Source organism: Falco biarmicus, chromosome 6, assembly GCF_023638135.1.
Source record: "Falco biarmicus isolate bFalBia1 chromosome 6, bFalBia1.pri, whole genome shotgun sequence".
NCBI lineage: Eukaryota > Metazoa > Chordata > Aves > Falconiformes > Falconidae > Falco > Falco biarmicus.
In genome coordinates, this window is record NC_079293.1 from 87,801,154 (window position 1) to 87,818,403 (window position 17,250).

At 40.8% G+C, this 17,250-nt stretch overlaps 1 long non-coding RNA gene across 1 annotated transcript in view; it reads left to right on the top strand.

Moving 5' to 3' along the window:
• The window catches only part of LOC130151608 (uncharacterized), a 199,392-nt gene that overhangs the window by 48,855 nt on the left and 133,287 nt on the right, over nt 1-17,250 (top strand). The window contains exon 3 of the long non-coding RNA XR_008822641.1: nt 5,705-5,860. This is a non-coding gene — a long non-coding RNA (uncharacterized LOC130151608). The remainder of the gene's footprint in view (nt 1-5,704; nt 5,861-17,250) is intronic.

Below are 17,250 nucleotides of genomic sequence, written 5' to 3' on the forward strand. Positions count from 1 at the left end.
ATCGGCTTTCAGCAAAGTTGAGTAATTACAGTGTAAACAGGTGAAATACAAAATGTGACTTCACTTTTTGTTTATAATTCTAAAGAGTTTACATACTTTCAAGAAAGATTTACATGAAGAACACAGATAAGTAAATAAATGGAGTGAGTATATGATTGATGTTTTTAAAATAGTAAATGCTTCCCATTTGTAACATTCTTGAAATAGATTGGTCATGTAGGCCTTGTTTTTCTTCCTGCTTTACAAGGCTGTCTGTGTTTTGTTTATTTACTGTACAAATTTATGTTCAATGCCTCCTTTTCTGTTTAATCCACAGGAGAATTTTGGTCACTGGCAAGATCATTAAACTGTGTTAATATATGTTTAATTAAATCTTTATAACAAAATATATATGATAAATTACTGTATGAGCAATTAAAAGGAGTGAACAAGTTGAATAATGACAAAGCAGAAAAATGAAATTAGGAGTGTGAGTGAGATCAAACCTAATGTTAAGGAAAGGACACATAGGCACACAGTTTCACTGTTTCAAGATACTGCAGGCCACAATTAACACTGCAACAGATACATCCTGTGAGGATGCATGTTTACTATTGCTTGATGTTGTCTGCTTGCTACTGTCCTCATCTATTGCTGCTCATCTTGTGCTATGTCCAGAGCAGTGGAAAAACTGTTATTTCTACCAGTTGGTGTTTCTGCAGGTTACAATTCTGACAGAGATGCTGTGGCTGTAAGGAGTGGGCAGCAAGGCAGCCTCAGCAGTAGGGCCTGGGAGAAGCTGCTTTCTGAGAAATAAGGATCTGTAGAAGAGAAGTGTTCTCAGGTCACTTGCTAGTGCCTGTGCCATGGAAGTCTTCATGCTTTGCACAAAGTGGTCATTCTGCCAGTGTAACTAAATCCTGGTTCTGCAGAGGGCTAAAGCCTCACCTGTGTGTTAGGAAAGCCCTGAGGCACTTAAGCTTGAACATAGTCCCACAGAAACTGTAGAATAGCCTGTCCAGTTTGAACAAGCAACAAGAGTTCATCTTTCGCTGTTTCAAGCATGTCAGTGGAAATTGCTGAACTCCGTGTTGACCAAATTGGAAGAGGTTAGATGCAGGTAAATGGAGTGGCTGAAGAACATTTTAAAGACACAAAGTAGATAAATCAAGTTTGAAGGAAGAGATCCTTTCTAGCAAAATTCAGTAGAACCAATACAGTGGTTCAAGTTTGTTGGGTCTTGTTCAGAACGGCTACATCTGGATAAAACTTTTAAGGTGAAACTTCTACGGGATCTAAAATACCTAAATGCAAGCTTGGTTATAGACTGGCTGACAGATAGATCATTATTCCAGTGGTTTCACTGGGAAAAAAAAAAAAAAAGGGCCAGGATTTTGAGTACCAGTTTGATATCCTTAGTAAAGTGCTTCTAACTGTTTGAAGTTCTATCTTGTTTCAAAATGCGCAATTAAAAAGAGTAGCTCAGGCAGAAGCAGTTCAGTTTTGTAGCAATCCTATTTTAATAAACCCAGAAAGACAACAGTGGTCTTGATTGAGGCAAACAAGATTACGAAATTTCTTACAGAAACAAAGTGAAATGAGTGAATATTTAAATTACGTATCTCTAATTAGGAGCATCCTGAAGTAAGTGTAGGTCAACACAGGCTTTTACTCAGTTCCACTGTACCATTCTTGGCTTCTATTTATGTTTTTAAAAAGCAAAAGAATGCAAAGAGTTATAGCTGCAGCTGGCATGCAGTGGGGTCTCTGTTCTGTCCCTGCCTCTGCCAAGAGGGAAGTTTGTGTCTAGGAAGTTCATGTTGTTACTGTACATGTCAGTTTTTATCACTTGTAAAGGAAATGATGATCCTGAAGTGTGTTGGTAGCAAGGGAGAAGGAAGCTCAGCATATGAGGTGGTTATTATAGTTATGCAATAGTTGGCTTTACTACCAGTTCAAATGCTGCGTCTGAATGACTTTAATATTACGGAGATTGTTATGTTAGAGATTGTCATTTCTATAGTGAGATTAGGTAGCTTGGATTCTATGATTGAATTGCAATAAGTCCATGGGGGGAAAAAGAAAGTGTCTTAAGGTAGTGATGGGCATGATTCGGAGCCCTGAATCCCTGTTCAGGTGAGGATGTTTCAGTCTGACAGAGAGGCTTCTGCTCCAGACTTTCTGCTGCCCAAATCCTTAGCATTCAGATGCAAAACCTTGTAACTAACCCCTCGCAGATATAAGTGGTGTTATTTCACTCACTCATACATTCCCCACCACTCCCACAAAGTTCATGGTGTTCAGATTCAGTCTTGGATTCATCTTACTATGGAGAGGTGCAAGCCATACAGCCCAGATTAAGGGTCTTGAAGTGTCTTTTAGAGCTGTGCTGTGTTTGGCAATTTGTGTTCCTTTGGGGTTGACAGAATTTTTTGGCAGTGAAGTTTTTACTCCCTGAGTTCTGCTCTGAGATTCAGGTTCAAATAAATCTGAAATGTGGAGCAGAATTCAGTCCAAGTGAGTGAGTTTCCCATGGTCTCTGTCTGAAACAATAAATCCTTCCTTGGAGAGAGAGAAGGGCAAACCTCCACCTTGGTTCATCCAGAAGATTTTCAGATGCTTTTATGAACCTGTGTTTAATTTGGGGTTTGTAAGAAAGCCCATTCCTATTTCTTCAACTCCTGTTTCAGCTCCAGAGTATAACCCTGGCAGTGTCAGAGTTAACGGGAGTTTTTCCACTCCCATTTGCAGCAAAGGCAGGATTTCCCACCCTGAAGTGCTGCCTGTTCCTGCTTATTGCCCTTACAGGCCAAATACTGAGTTAGTAAGGGTACTTAGTGAAACACCTATCGATTTCAAAGCTGAATTTCAAAACCTCAGGATTTCATGCTATTTCCCCTAACTCTATTAAAATTGAAGTGTATTTAGCTATCAGATGTACTAATGACCCAGTAGATGACAAAATTCAATTGAGGAAGTGAGTTGAGGGCATATACGTTCCTGGATCTTTTTACTGCATTTTAAACAAAGACTCTTTGGCTGCCTTGAAAAATTCCCGCTTCCTCGGCACTCGTTGTACCATCTGTACACACAGCACATAGTGTACCTCCTGATTTAAAAAAAAAAAAAAAGTATTGTTCTGCTCTCCAACCTGCAGCCTGCTGTACCACTTAAACTGGAGCAAAAAAACCCGTCTGTCTAATCGATCCTTATTTAATAAACAGTGTTATCAATGCCTTTGAGACAGCTGTACAGTGTATGACATAGGGACATCAGGACATTTGCTGGCTTGCGTTAATTGGCATGGCAATGTTGTTTTTTGGCCTGGCACACCAGATCGAAAATTGAATTTACAAAATCAAACTGTAGTTATCTACATTCCTTGATGTCCTCCCAGGTGAGCTACTGGGCTTCATGCTAATAACTTCTAAAGCAAGCAAACTTTAGCTAATTATGTGCTAGTTTATTCTCCCTTGCTAAATTTTGGCAGGTTGCTTCTGTAAATTATGAAAAATAAATGTGAAATATGCAGATGTCTTTTGTTTGAAGCAGATGTTTGGTCCGCTTTGCCAGAATCTAATCAGCTGTTTCCCCGGAGTTTTTTTCTCCCCCCACCCCCAATATTGTCCAAGAGCTTTATGAAAACACGAAGGTTTGGGGGAGTGTAGAACAATAGGACATAGCTTCATTTTCCAGCTACCAGACTTTAAGGTAACTCAAGGTACATTTTTAGGCTGTTGTCTCCTCTCACTAAAGCCACAGCAGATGCTGGCAGAGGGCCCATAAAGCACAATATTGTCTGAGGACGGGCAGAATGCAAATGCAGCCTTGCCTGTAGTGGGGGGAGGTGGTGGCGAGTTGGGAGGGAGCCAGTGAAAGCTGGCTTTGATGTCCTGATGGTACATGTGGCCAAGACCCACAACTTGTGTGCTTCCCCCATGGGAAGGCTCGCAGATGGGGGAGCTACACGTCTTCAGGAGTATAGTGCAGCTGTGTTAAAGGCAGGGTGGGTGGCAGGATCTGTTTCCTTCCCTCTTGCCCCAGATCACCCCCCGCCATTCCCTGGTGCCGGCGGTGGCACGGAGGGAGGTTGAATTGGCTGGTGTTGCACCCTGCGCTGCCTGGGCTGACGGAGCCTTGCAGGAGTGTTGCTCTGGTGCCATCTCATCCATGCAGCACAGGGTCTGAACCTGCCCTTATGGGTACAGTGTTTGCCTCCTGGTTATGAGAGCTTCTGAAAATGAAGCCCTCTCCAGAAGAGTGATCCACGCTGTACCTCGTACGTTGCTCCTGGCCTGCTGTGTAGCATGAGTTCTAATCCACAGCTGTGCTGACATAGCAGCTGTGCCTCCCTTGCTATGGCACGCTACTGTCCCAAGAAGCATTTCTGTCTCAACAGCAGCAGTTACAACAGTTAGAAACCAACATAAAGTGCAGAAAAGGGCCCAGATGAAGATCCCTTGAACCTCGACGACCATCCTCCCTGCCATTACAGCTCCAGCAGGCTCATCAGAAGTTCAGTAATAAGAATAGTAATTATTTTTTTAGTACAGTGCTCAGCACCTGCTTTGCACTTTCCGTTTAAGGCTTTCACAGCACTTGATTGTGCATGGATTTAAACTTCCAGCACTCCTACGGGGTAAGTATCATTATCCCCACTTTGCTTGCAGGGAAACAGACACAGAAATAGGCTAAATGATTTTTTTTTTTCTTTTTTTCAAAAGGAGAAAAGATGTGTTTTGTGTTTAAAAGACTTTACTCGAGCTTGCTATCCTGGTTTTCTTAGTCCATATCACAGCTTCCTACTGGAAGTGTTTTTCCAGCTACTGTCAGGGCTTCTCTTGTGGGTCAGCGGAGAGGGAGGTATTCCAGTTACGCAGTGTTGAGATTTGGCTCTGTGTGTTCTGAGCACTATTTTGGGTGGATCTGCTGATCGCTTCCAGGACTTGTGCTCTTATGTTAGTGCTTAAAGCTGAATGGCAAAGGCCTGCCTGAATTGATAACAACTGAGCATCTCTAGGAACCAAGAAGTAGAGAGCAGTGGGCAATTTCAGAGCGATAGGTACTTCAGTACTATGGTACTGCTTTTTTTTTTTTAATTATGGCTGAAGCACAAATCAAGAGCCAGTTGTGATAGGTGCTTTGGAAGCAATTAAAATGAATAGTCCTTGCCCCAGGGACACAGGTCTTGAGCTTGTGGCAAGATGCTCTTTACTTGTAAATAGATTGCTGGAGGGAAGGATAATTCAGCAGGCTAAGACTGCTAGGGAATTTTTTTATGGTAAAAAACTGAAGGGGGAAATAGAACCGTTGCCAATTTTTTTTTAGCTTCTTTACATTAAGGGTTGAAAGAATCCATTTTTGGTCCTTATGAAAGCATTTGTTTAATCTGACTCTATCATAAAGGAGTATTTTTTTTATAGAATGTATCCTTGTAAGGCAGTATGAATATATAGCCCTTTGATTATTCAAAAAAAATTGTACAAATCAAAATAAATTTGCCTGAGCAATTTAAAATAATTAACCTTTGACAAACCTCCCTCTCTGGTAATGGAGTAGTAACTATATGAATAAAAGATAAGTCGTGACATTCAATGAATTACAATATTCATCCCATAAATTACAGGATAAGATAGCAATATAATCTACATTTTTATAACTCTAAAATGTCCTGAACAGTAGCCCCCTGTACCCTTCAGGCTAATTTTTTTTCTATTTCTTTGAGGTATGTGATGACTTCTGTATGAAAAGCTTCCCCGGTGATGTTAAGTTTCCGCAGTGTCCACAAAGGCTGTGACCCAGGCCTGCCTTCCCTGCTCTAAAAGAGGCTTTGCCTTAACGTGAAACCTATGCTACAGAGGGGTTCTCCTGAACGCTTACAGTAAGTGCAAATTACGATCCTGGGAGTCTCCTGCTATATATCCAAGTACAATGCCAATAAACCAGGGGTGTAAACCACATGAGCATATGGACAAAATATGGTCTGAATGGCATGATTATGTTTCTCAGGCCATAATGAATTCATCCCAAGGTGCAACTGTACATCTGTTGTTATAGTGTTCATGATAGCAAACGCTACAGTTAAGGTTGCAGTTTAACTCAAATCATAGCCACCTGTTTCCATTCACTAACAACTTTCTTAAAAATGATTCCTTCTGGGCTGATTCACATCAGTCCTAAAATGGTCATTCACTTCTATATTTATTTGGGGGGAAATCGCTTTGATTTATAGAGTAGGCAAGCTGAAAGAGTTCTCCCTCTTCCCTGTGATTCTCACCAATGTATTTCCTTAAAATAAATCAAACCCTCTAGTTTTTAAGGGACTGATCCAACTCACATTGATTTTTTTTTTTATTATTTTTTTTTTATACTGTATTGGGCTTTCTGTGACTCACTTAGTGGCTGCTGGCATAGAGTAACACTGTGTAGAAACAGATCTGAATACTGTGCATGAAGCTTTAGCTGCTTAGAAGTTAGGAGTCTTATTGAGACTACTTTTCTTTTACATTGTGTATTTGGTAAGTGTTGCTTACAAGACAGCCCATCTTTCTTTAGTTGTGATAAATCCAAACCACTGTCTTTACAGACTGGAAAGGAAGGGTAAGATGCTTTGAGTCTTGACAGTTGATAATCAAGGAAGATAAATTTCTTTCCAGAAAGTTTGCCACCCCTCTGAGAGAGATGAGGTACCAAAGAGACTGTCAGCTATTACCAAAACCTTAAAAATGGCAACAGAGGAAAATCTAGTTTCAGGTCTACAAACATCATGTTCTTTTTCAGTGACTGTCTTAAAAAATTTTAATGCAAAAGTCAACTTTGCAAATGTAAATTCCAAGTTAAAGTGTAAAAATGTTAAAGGAGAGCCTGCTACTGATCCTTAAAAAGCGATATGTGTCGGTGATACATATAACATTTTGAGGTGCAAATGATTCTGAATGGGATAGATTACCAATAAACAATGTTTCTGGAGCAATTTCATTTCTTAGCAAGAGTCTGTAGTCCATTTGTTATTGAATGCCCCCTGTCATGATTTCACCTGAGGGAAGGAAATGTGTGGCTGATTTCAGGTTTGGGTTTGATATGGCAGTGTAAGAGTGTTGGGCTGTTTGGTGCCCCATTGTATTGGGCATCATTGCAAGCCCCCTCCTGACAGCTGTTAAGTGCAGGAGGGAGATCACATGTTTTTTCTTGAAAAGCTAACTTGCCACATCATGGTCACCTCCCTCTGAGGGACAAATGCTGATTCCAGTGTGGAGCCTGAAGAGCTGAGTTAGCTGCTAGGTTAATCCACACGTGTTGATAAGCAAAAAAATTTCCTTCCTTTGAGACTTCAGAGCATTCCTTGGCTGTGTGTTACCTACTGCTACTCTGGAAATGAATGGAAAGTGCGTTGGGATGCAACAGGAAAGTCAGAAGAGTTCCTCTGTCCCTTTCATTTCTGTTACTTAAGTGGTCCCACTCACTAAAGACAGGGAGGTTCTCCAGTGCATGCAAGAGTGCCTCTTTCTTTAAGTAATAGCATCGTTCAGCTTTTATAGACACAGAATCCAGAATATAACTTGCAAGTATACTCATGTCCTTATCCTTACTTAATAAGGGGGAAGTTGAGAGGAGACTTGTCCGCAGCCTTGCAGCCAGACAGGGGCAGGCTCGGGACTGGAGCTGAGATCCCAGCCCTGTGCTAGCCCCTGGGCTCTCCTTCCTCTGTGTACTGGCTCTGCTGCCTTCAAGGCTGTCCCTGCCTGTGAAAGGTGAGAGCATTAATGGGCTGCAGTGCGACAGCTCTGCAAAACCTCTGCCAAGCACACAAAAACTCTTCCATTTGGCAAAGTGACACCGCTGTCGTGCCTTCATTGTTACAAGCGGGGACAGACGTTGTGGTAGAAATTGTTGGAAACAATAACAAAGGCTGTGTTTTGTAGGGTTTTTTTAAAAAAATAATTCTTGAAGTTGCTGCTTGAAATTAGGACTTGCACAGCCTTTTTGTTCGTTTGCTATCCTGTCAGCATATTTTCTACCAAGCTTCTGTTCTCTTGGGTGGGACAGAGGAAGATGCTGGCAGGATGGGCAGATGGATGGCAAGCTGCCACTAAGCCTGGAGCTTGCAGTCCACATCTACCTAGATGCACAGGGCTACACGTGGCACGATTTGGAGCCTAAGAGAGGAGTTGAACTTTCAGTGATGCATTTCTAGTAACTCTTTTCCTTACCTTTGTTAAAAGGTGCCTTAGTTAAAGCTTGTATTATCAGAGTTACAAAGATGCATTGATATAATTATGTGGTAATGATTTCATCTTGATAATTTACTGCAATTAAGGCAGCTTTTTGTGTTATTGCTGCTTAAGTTAGATGTCATCTTTTTAATATATTTGCGAGAGAAGAAAAGAGGAATTCTCTCGTAGCTTCAATATTGCTAAAAATAAAGGAAGATTGTGCTCTTCTGCTGCTGCTTACTGACACTGTCAAGAATAATGTGAGTGAAATGGAACCAAAGCAAAATGTGTTCTTCCCTGAGCTCTAACTGGGTAGCATTATAGCTCATTTTATCAGGCTCTCAATCATGAAGTGGCCTTTCTTCTTGAACTTGAAGGCAGAGGAAATTCCTTATTCTGTGAAGTAAGCCTACTTTTATGCTTACTATTTATTTAGCCATTTGCAGGGAGAATGTTATTTACATAGAGGAATTCATGGAGGGGGGCATGAAATCAACCATTCTCTTTTCTTTCCTTATGGCAATCATGTGGATATTCTTGTTTTCAATTAGTGATGTAAGAGGAAAGAAGGGGGAATATGGCTTCAGTCTGTCCCTCTTAACAGGTTTTTTTCATAGGCACAGAGTCCAGGTAGTCTGCTGGTGGCAGTGATCTATTTGATTTCCAAGGTTTGGTGTCTGGCAAAATATTAACAGTGATGCAACTTTTGTGTTACTTCAGTGTTGTTTATTATTTTGTGCCTATTTATCCGTGTTTTCAAGACAAAACTTAGTAGTGGCTCACTCGGGGGATTGGTAATTGGATATAGAGCCTTTCACCTCCAGGTCAGTGGTTCAGATTTGTTACAGGTCAGTACTGCCTGGGAGTTGCCACCATGTGACAGCTGCTCGGTGGCCCTTTATGAAATAAGTTGGTGGTCCCAGCTCATTTCCTTGAGAGCAGGTGTCTTCAGCACACAGCAAACTTGAGGACACCAGTGCAAAACACATTGTTGGTAGAAAAGAGGAATTGCGCTCAGGTATAATGCTCATGATTTGTATGAACTTAAAAAAAAAAAATCAAGAGAGCAAATATACATGTCTTGATCCTCAGCTGGCGTAGATTTGGCATAGATCCATTAAGTGTAGCTGCAGCAATTATCACCAGCTGATTAAAATAGTTCACTGTGGAGGGACTGTATTAGTAATCTAAAGGTTACTGACGTTACAGTAATATTTTAGTTAACTACAGACTAAAATTAAAAATCCAAGTGCCTTAGAATTAAAATCACATTTAAAACAAATCCAGGCTTGCTGAAGTTTGGAATAACACTAATTCTTCCATCTAGTGATGCCCTGAGATAACCGTACAATTATGGTTAATGCATTTTACTGTTTGTTGTCCCAAAGGAGATGAAATTGGATTTCAAAGATACATTAGTCTCCAACTTTTAATGACTCTCTGCTTTTAACAGCTTTGCCTGTGCATCTGCCTAAACTTCCAGGGCAACAAAGCCAAGCAAGCAATTCTGAACCACTGAAGTGTAGTGATGGTAGAAGTGAAGTCTTCCACCGAGGAAGCTCCTAACACTAGGGGAACATAAATGTCTTGTAACACTTCTTTAAGAAAAACTTTTTGCAGTTGAAGAGTAATTTAATTATCTCTGATATCACTGAAATATTGTTTAAGAGGAGTCTCAGTCTTGTCTGACAGTATCCAAGAGGAAGACAAGAGAACCATTTGCTCTAGAAAAAATAATTTCTGCTGCGAGGTTTTGCTGCAGTATTTCAGATCCAAGTTATTCTAGTACTAATTTCAACTAGGACAATAAAAAGGCACAGGGTGTGTAATTTTGTCATAAAAATGAGCTTGAAGTAAAATATTTATAAATTCTCGAAAGTCATTCTGTGCTTTAAAGAGCAAGCACACTGTTTGGAGAGGGTGCATCATGGAAAGAAGTTGAACTTCTTTGAAATGCAGACTTCAGCCTTAATTACAGAGCAGTGACTAGCACTTCCATTGCTTTAGGCTTAAAAGTGATAGAGACGGACGAGTAGCCTCTTCTCAGTAATTGCTTTTCTTCATAATGTATAACTTATGCTCTCTTTCTTTAAACCCACTATTCCCATGTCTCATATAATTTAAGGAGCAGACTAGCTGACTGGGTGTTGCTATTTCTTACCTCCAAGCTGACAGAAAAGCGGATGAAAAGGCAAGCAAGAAAAAAGTAGAGAGGGTTGGAATTGCAGAATGGATAGTGAAATGCCATTTTAGGTGATCTGGTGTGATGTGCTGGATGATGGAGTCTTATTTTCTGTGGTCTCTTGGTTTGCTGTCAATTATTGACAAGGACTGGAAGACTTGCTAGGTATCTTATAAGAAAAAAAAGTCAGTTATCAAAGTGTCTAATCCTAGTCTGAGTGTCAGATTCCTTCATCAATTTATACCTTCTGTCATTCATAACTTAGTAAATTTATATGTTATTTGTTTCTCTAATTCTGACATTATCTACTGTCTAGGAATAATTAGTGTCATGATGATGCAAATACAGTGTCCAAAGACATTTGCTTCAAAAGGATCAATTTCAGTTATTTACAAAACTGAAGGAGGTGGGATTCAGCCATTAAAAAAAGGAGGCAAACATTGCTTGTGCAAATACTTCTGCTACATCGAAACTGAACAAACTAAGGCTCTGGAAGAAGGAAGGGTAAGAATTCCAGCTGCCTTCTTTCTTTCTATCTGAAACTTGGAGGTACAAGGGCATAGCTAAGTGTACCTTATTCAGTCACCCAGAAAAAGACACCATTTGAATGCACTTGCTGAATAGAAGGCACAACGATAATAGCAACGTCACACAACAGAATGGCTATTGCCAAATCGCTTTAGCCTGATCATCAGGACCAACAATCTGTTAACCAGCCCATTCTCTAGTTTTTGCTGCAGCAGCATGCTTTAATTTGAGATTACTGTTGCAGCTAACAAGAAACAAACAGTTCTTGAGGGGTGGTTTAAAAGAAAAAAAAAAATCAGCAAAAAATCTCACAGTCCAGAAGAGTCAAATATTGGAAGGTGAAAGGAAGATTAAGAAGAAATTGCCTGTTACAGAACTTCATTAAAGTCATTTATTAGCTTTGTAATGCCTAACAGTCTGCTGGCTTCAGAATTTTTTCATACAGGGGGCGGATAAGGGAGCGTTTCACTTTCATTTGCATTCTTGATCCCCGCTGCTCTGTTTATAGCGTTGATGCTATTCATACAGTCTTTGCAATATTAATTTTTAATTTATGATGCTCATTAGGAGACACTTAAAACAGAACAATTATCATTTATCTTGATATATTATTTACTAAGACTTGCTGTCATGGTTAGGGACTTGTGATTAGTGGGAGGGGAATAGAAAACAGCTCCGAAAAGTGCTTGGCTGAAGGGACTGGGGCTTAGGAAGCGGTTGTCACCACCAAAGCCCTGAAGTTCTGATGTCTAAGCAAAAGACTTGCAGCACCTAATCAAAACTCGGGAAGAACCTTGGAAGATGAGCCTGGGACAGTGCTTAATGAACCTGCAGGACAGTATTAATGAAAGTCACTCGTAAACCACCAGCTCATCAATTATTCATCCTGCTATCGTCCTGGTACTTTACTGTCTTCCCTTTTCTCCTCAATGTGATTACCCTTTTTTTTTTTTTTTTTTTTTATTCCCTCTACCCTCATTTTCCTTTTGTGGATTTGCTGACATGTACCCCTGGTAGCGCTTCCTCCCCAGGAAATTGTGTTTCTCAAGGCAACCGCATAGTATCCACAGGAACAAGAAGGGAAAATTGTGCTCTTTGAGGCATTTGGATGGATGTGCTGCATTTATTAAGACTTAATAAACCAGATCACTGATATGACAGCCCTGGATAACCTGATTTGTTAAAGGCTGCCATATTGGAAAGTCGGGATCATCTATGTATTTCTTAATTAATTTGTAGTGTTTAGTAACTTATTGTCACACGTTATCTGTATAGAAGTCTATATGGCAAAACAGAACTTCAAACAGTAGTGACCTACTAGGAATACATTGGAGTGCTTCTCCCCTGCCCCCCTAGTTGTCCCTCATACAGGACTTCTGAGAATCCCTGCGTTCAGTCTCTCAGTTCCCAGGTTGTTCATAATGTATGCTTGTGCAGGAGAGAAGGCAAATTGGATGTTTTGGAGCCTGATAATTGCAGCTCTGCATCTGAAACCAATTGTTGTATTTTTAGCTCTGTTTGTTTTATTTAGTTATTTTTAGACTTCCTGAAAGGGGTATTACTTCTGTTTGTTCTCTGTTTGACATCAAAGCAGGGAACAACAAATTACTAATTTTGTAACCTATTCCCTGGACACCTGACTTTCAGTTTTTTGAACCATTGCACAGCAGCAGCGGAACTGTATGCACAAGACCTCGAGGACTGATACCATCAAACACCTTTGAGTTGCACACACCATTCCCTGCCTCTGTTATGTTGAAAACCTTGACACTGCGACTAATCTCAAAGGCAACCACTGTATTGATAAATTATATTTTCTAAGGGAAAGGATAGGGAAGGGGTTATAAATTCTGTGGTTCAGTAATTCTGGTGCTGTTTTTTGGTTTTGTTTGGTTGTTTTTTGTTTTTTTGTTTTCTTTTTTTTACTTCTGCCTTCTGTATTTTGCAAGCTGGTATTTAGAATGCATTTATACCAAAAGGGGAAAACAAAAATCCCCTTCCTGGTGTTATGGGAAAGCTGATACAATAGTCTATGATGACTTTTTCAAAGTAGTGTAATGAAGACAATGCACGATGCTATAGCTAGTATTCATGCTATGTTGCTTTTAATCTCCAAGTTTAAAAACCTTCACAGAATGATCTCTGCAGCACCCCCTGTGAATGAGGTATGTAGGCATCGTTAGCCTCTTTGTTGCGTTGTATCAGAACTTCAGTAGGCCCTGGGATGTAAATGCAAAAGGCATGGGAGGAAGTTTTCAGCACACATATCAATTGCTTACATTATTTTGCACCCTGTTGTAGATTTAGATCCTCTTGTAAAGAAAATACTGCATAATGATGATTCCCTCCCCAGCAAAACCAGCTCTGACTACTGCTGTAAATAATTGTTTGTGCTTGGGAGTCAGTCTTATGCTAAACCCAAGCAAATTTATCTGACAATATTTTTTCTTCATTAATCGACAAAATATTCCCCAAAAGTTCCCTATGTGAACTCATTTAGGCAGGATTTTGAAAACCATTAGCATGATTTGGAGGTGTAAATCCTATGCTCTGGTGTGACACGAGCGCTCAGAAATGTACCCTGACCCACATCTGAGAGAGGTGACACGTGTACATGTCAAACTGCAACCCCACGCAGGAGCTAGCTTGTCTCCTGGAAACCTTATAGCTGTGTTAGTGTGGCATGCTCCTGGGCTTACTGTGACAGAGCGGGGGGATGAGTAGACATGCAGTGTTATGCTCATACAGTGATAAATGGGGGTTTCCTTGTGGCCCTGTGCCGCTCTGTGTAAGCGGGCACCAGGACTCGGAGAGCCCTTTGGAAAATAAGTCTTGGATTCGAATCATCAAGACACTCTGGACTTTTCTACCTATTCTAGCTAGTTATAGAGGGTTTCATTCATCACCTCTAAAGAATGCTTTTGGATTAGTCTTACATCTTTCCAACCGAATCCTACCTTTGCTGCTCCGGTAATTTAATGTTGGAGTCGCAATTTACTATAAACCTTCTTAGCAGGCAGGTAATCAACTTAACAGAGTTTATTGCACAAGCAGCTGTTCAGCAATCTAATATTATTATTTTTTTACCTGTTATTTGCAGCTGCAGAACAGGATAAATCCACATTAGTTCCAGTCTCCGCCTGACAAACAATCTCATCTCTGCCATGTTCTAATTTTCAATAACTTTCAAGATCTGGGTTCTGCAAACTATGAAGCACATAAATTGAACAAAATAACTTTGAATGAAGCATGCCTGCTTAGTTTCTCTGCTCTTTTACATGCCAAAGTCTTAGCTTTGTATGGCGTGTTAGTGATTTTTATTTTTTCCCAAACTGGAAAGGGTTCACCTACTTTTGTTGGTGGCTAACAGAATTGCTAATGTTTCTAACATGATAGGAAGAATCACCCCAGGTGTTTATAGCATTTCAAACAAGGCACAGCAACAAGCTGAGACGAGTAGGTGTGTTCCTCCTAAAGATGGTGTGTTATATGCTCTTGCAGTGGCAATATCAGGTCTTTTAAACCACAATCCTATTTCCCTAAAGCTTTCTTCGTAATAACATTTCACTTTTTCAGCTTTCATTGAAGCTTGCAAAGAGGGAAATTTGGTAGTGTGCATGTCACAGAGTAGCGTGGCACAGCTCTTTTAATGCTGGCCCTTTATAATCTTTGTAAGGTCATGTAACTTTTCTGATTTTTGCCTAGGGATAACTTTTGCCTTATTTTAACATATTTCCTTTTGTCTGGTTTGGCCAGTAATTGACTTTGTCCTTTTTTCATTTATTTCTCTGCCTCCTGGTTGTAGCATCTTCTCCCTGGAGTCTCAGGTTAGAAGTTTTCCCTTTTGTGAAACCATGACAGGTGCCTAATTGAATGATGAATGTCCCTTTATTACTCTGTAATTGAACTGCCAGCTTTTTGATTGGTTTGTAGAGATGCTCCACTCCTCATCAAGCACTGCGGGGGGCTCCGGGGCTGGCAGGCTGGGCCTACCCTCCATCTGTCTAATCGCATCTCTCCCCTACTTGGGTTTTGGGTGGAGAGGGGGCTCGGGGGGAGGAAAGTCATAATAAATTATGCTAATTCGGTGTCGCCGTGACAATAAGAATATCGCATTGTTACGTGCGTGGCGGCAGCAAATGCGAGAAGACGTTTTGTCGTCGTGGCTGCCTGGCCTGACAGGCCCTCGATGAAGATTAATGGCCCTCACCTGAGTGACAGAGCAGGGGATTGTGGGGCAGAGCGGGTCATTCATCATACTCTGACAGGTGTCATTCACTCCGACAGCCGCACCACTGTCGCCTGGCTAGTGGTTCCATTTTTCTGCCAGTTAAGCAAGGAGTTTAATAACATCCCCAGAATTAAAACTCATTCTTTGTAGCAGGTCTGACAGCTGAAAATAAGAAAATCAATTCTTCACATGTTATAGCCCAGTTAACTGACTAGGGCTTTGACTTTAATTTAGTCTTTGGGCTGAATTTCAAGTAGGGTGCTTTTGTAAGACATCATCTATTAAAATTTACCAATAGCACTACACTGTTATTATTGTGGCTGGATTAAAATGCAGCCTTTAATAGTGGATGTCATCTTCATTTGGTGCAAGCTCAAGTGCATATGGCTCTGGTGGGGCATATTCCACTTCATCCTCATTAGTGATGTTTATAGCTTCTCTCTTCATTAATATTGATCCCTTAAACTACAGAGGAAAACAAGACAGACACTAATTTGAACCATTTTGTATCATTAAACTGTTTGGATTTCTTTGTTTCACTCATTCTGGCGAGCTGAATAAAATATTTCGGAAATGGAAGGAAAAAGAGACTGCAGAAACTTCTGGCAGCCTCTTGGTGGGAAGAGCCAGGTTAGCCTTATGGCCCTGTGCTGCTGAGACTTACATGCTTCTGGATGAGGCTGGCTAATCCTGGGGAAGGCTTGGAAATAGCCCCTAAGAAAACAGCTCTAAAACAATGACCTTAATATGTGTTTAATATCTCAGCTAGCAAAGCCAGGACAAAAATGTTTGTTGCCTGTTTAGGTTAACTCATTAAAACTGTTGTAGCCCAGGGGCAGGCATGACTAGCTGGAAGCTCCTCTGTGGAAACACGAATGAAGAAGACAGATTGATGTCTGTTTGTCTTATTTAGGAGATTTGTGAATCATCAATGCGGTACCACTATGAAAAATGCAACCAGGATCCAAAGAAGTGTGAGACCAAGTGTTTCCCGTGGACTTGGAAACATTCTGGCTGTTGTATAAGGCCAGAATGAAGCTGTATGTGCAGCAGTGTGTGCGTTTCAGGTCAGCGTAATCGAGAAAGATTAATTCAGTGTGGAATAGGCACCAAGAAAAAGGCTACTAGGGTGATCACGAAAATGCAGAGCTGTCTTACAAGGGGAGAACAAAGGACCCCAGCTTGTTTGGACTAGCAAAATGAGGGCTGGGGAGGACTGTGACTGCTCTCTACAAATACTTCAGGGGAGGTAAACACAGGGAGTTGAGGAGAACAGAGTCTTGCTGTGATAGCCCAGGGCATTGCTTCCAGTCCTGTGTTCTTATAAAGCAACCATAATTTGTCTCCATGTAGATAATAAATCAAGAACGGTGAGAGAAATTGGATGCGTACCTCTCAATCTCACTGAAGCTGTTCAGGTTGAGGAGAAGGAAAGGTTTCATTTAGGGGTGGTGGGGGAGGACAGGAATTATCACACTTCAGGAAATTTATTTCTGTCTCTGTTGCAAGCAGAGAGGGGTGCATAGGACAGCCAGGCTTCTCCACAGACACTTCATTTAAGTGCCTGGATTTATATGGAGAAGTCTGTACACCTCAGTTAAATATGAATAAGGAGTTCAACCCTGATTTTGTTTTATAGAGAGCATGTTGTAGTATACTTTAAGATCTTGTAAACTTTTCTCTCTGCCCGATATGAAAGGTTACATTTTATTCTGTGGAGATTTACACTGCTTTGAAAGGAAGAATTTGCTTCTCCATGTTTGCTGTTGGTGATCTGTGTTACGTTAGCACTGTGAATGAATTGCATTTAAACAAACAGCGTAGAGGCAAACTGGGTACATGTGTAGAGAATAATGACTAACAAAATAATAGATGAGAACATTTAGCAAGTCTGTATTTGGTCTTAGATAGTTGCGTGTGCGTGATGTTTCTTTCCAGCATGAAGGAGAGGCAAGGAGTGACCACCATCCTGGTTTGCGGTTTACTGTCAGCTCACGATGCCGGTGTTGTATGGCCTCAGAGGCTGCACAGGTTGTACGGGTGCTCATTGCATACTAGATAGCCATTGCTTGCTTACAGGAGAGAATTGCCTCCCCAACTTTATTTCTAAATTATTT